This window comes from Rhinopithecus bieti, unplaced genomic scaffold (genome assembly GCF_001698545.2).
Source record: "Rhinopithecus bieti isolate Rb0 unplaced genomic scaffold, ASM169854v2 scaffold_30479, whole genome shotgun sequence".
NCBI classification, from domain to species: Eukaryota; Metazoa; Chordata; class Mammalia; order Primates; family Cercopithecidae; genus Rhinopithecus; species Rhinopithecus bieti.
In genome coordinates, this window is record NW_016813201.1 from 176,863 (window position 1) to 179,717 (window position 2,855).

The following is a 2,855-nucleotide window of genomic DNA, read 5'->3' on the forward strand; positions in this document are numbered from 1 at the left end:
TTAAGACTAGGATGTAGATACCTCTGAACTGTTTCCTGATTGCTGAAAAGAAAAATCTTGTTCTGTGGTATTTTTAAGATGGGGCTGATAAGCAATATCCAGTTATGTGCTGTCTGCATGTGCCTGCGTGTGTATGTGCCTGTGTGTGTGTGTGACAGTGACTCTATAAAGAAACAGTTCCCTGAGGCAAAACTAGACTAGGTCTCCAGTGACTTTAATGTTACAATGTACATAATTTAAATCGAAATTCCCTCTAAAGCACCTTGTGTTGGATCTGGAGAAAGCTTGTTCTTTTAGTGCTAAGGTATCATTGTTTTCACTGTGGTAACAAATGCTATACTTGTTCCGGAGAACCATCATTACAGTAGAGCCATTGTTTGTGGTCATGGAGAGAACACTGGACTGGGCATCAGAAAAACCACAGTTCTAATTTCACTTCTGCTACTGGATCTAAAATCTTGGTCAAGTCCTTTCACATCTCTGAACTTCCATTTCTTCACATGTAATGGTCTTTGCTCCTCTCCTGTATGCTCCTGTAGTATTCTGCCCTTTCATGCAGCATTCTGTGTACTCTACTTGTTCACCACTTTGGTCTTAGTACCTAGCATAACATAGTTTAGTGAATACTCACTAGAGGTTTGTTAAAGTCATTCTAACTGTACAAAATTTCATTATGGGCCATTTTTCTTTGATACTGATATTTGTTATAGAGAATGCTATTTATTGTGGAAGAATAACTCCATGGATTACTTATTAATTGCAAGGGTGTTAAGGTACTTTTACAATGGAGAAATGTGATGGACACCACCTTAACAAATGATAAAAATTAGCCAATAATTGAACAAAAAATTGGGCAACGTGTGCCCCTAGATGCGAAGCATGGAGTAGATACAACATTACCTATGGAGTATTCCTTGAAAAATATTTAACCTGAATCTAATCATGAAGAAATAATCAGACACATCCAAATTTAGGAACATGCTTCAAAACAGCTGGCCTGGAACTGTGAAAAATATCACAAGACACACACACACTGCTAGAGAATTTAAACAGACATGACAGCTATAGGCAGGGAACTTGATGTGGTACCGGTTTACTTTTGTTTTATAGTGTTCAAAATAGTTAATGAATGTGTTCCTGGGAGAACACGAATTAAAATGTGTAGGGAGCTTCGGAATAGCTGATTCTCATTATTCGTAAAAGTTTCCTCATGAAATTCTATTTCTGTTGAATGTTTATTATGAAATAGAAAACATTACTAAAAGGGGTCAGCCACTTCGTTGCTCAAAATAAAATTACAACTTAATTCTTAAAAGGAAAATGGAATCATTTTAAAAATGTCATTTCCAGGGACTTGCTAGGTCCTTTCTGTTTTTAATTGTACAGGGCTATCTCCAGTCCCTGAAGTCACTGCTCCAGCCCCAGCTACTTCTGTAGCCCTCCTTCTCCTGTTTTCAAGTTTTGTAATTATTAGAGGGAAACAATAACAAGAAATGAACTACTAGAAAAGGTTGAGAAACTTAATGTTCTTAATATTACAGTTTCTGATTTATAGCTCTTGATTCTCTTGTTGAGGTAAACACTGCTTTAAACCCTCCGGAGTTTCTGAGAGTCCCCTAAAATGAGGGCCTCTTCCTCAGCCCTTCACACGCCTGCCCTCGCCCACCTCTTCAGCCACATTAGTCCCTAGTATACGCACGTACGCACCACATTCTAGCGCACCATAGTATTCCTTGTGTCAGTCTTTCCATTAAGATGGGTTTTAGATCAAATAAGTAAAAGGGAGTTATGTATTCATGTAACTGAAAATCCCAGTGGTAGAATACAGGGCGTGGCTGCAGGGGCATAAACTAAGTGATTGGATTCTGTTTCTAGCTCTGGTCTCTGCCCTTTTCTCTGCTGGTTCCATTCTCTAGCTGGTTCTCTTTTGCGTCAAGATGCCACTCAGTAGCTCTGTGCTTAAATCTTCCTCTCAGCAATCCCAGCAAGAACAAGCACTTCTCTCTCCTCCCCTTGCAAGTGTTCCAGCAAGAGACCTGGACCTGACAGACATTCAGAACCAATCACTGTGTGGGAGGGAAGGGGGATGGGAGACTCAGATTAAAAGAGGTTAGTCCCACCCAAACCACATTTGTTGAGAATGGAGAAGTTGCAGGTCCTCAAGGGAAAACTGAGGGAGACTGGGCACTGGGGAGGCTGAAACACAGATGTTCACTGTATTTCTCAACACACCCAGCGATCTCATACCTCCCCATCTTGGCACCTCTTTTGCCTCTGCCTAAAATGCTCTTCCACACTTATCTTTCTGACCAATGTTTATGTATGTAGTCTTTAAAACCTAGACCACATATTACCTCCTCTTTGTTACCTTCGTCAAAAAAAAATTCCTCCATCCTTTGAAAAATTTCTGTGCATTGTATCTGTTTCTATTATTACCACACTGAGTCGAAATTCTTTTTCAAGTCGTTGCAATTCTATAAGTCATACATGTTCAGTGTAATACGTGTGTGTGTGACTCCACATTCTAGCGTACCACAATATTCCTTGTATCAGTCTTTCCGTTAAGATGGATTTAAGATTAAATAAATAAAAAGGAGTTATGTATTCATGTAACTGAAAATCCTAGGGGTAGAATATAGGGCATGGCTACAGGGACAAAATTTAATATATTTTTATACATATATATTAATTTACATATATATTAATTTATATATATTTAATGCCATTCAAAAAGTGGCCTGTGGCCCATGGACTGGCACCTAACTCTGAACTTATTACCCATCTTCAACGAGGTAAGTGAAGAATTGAGAGTAAATGTTTAGAAACTTATGGCATGTTGATAGAATAATCTGACA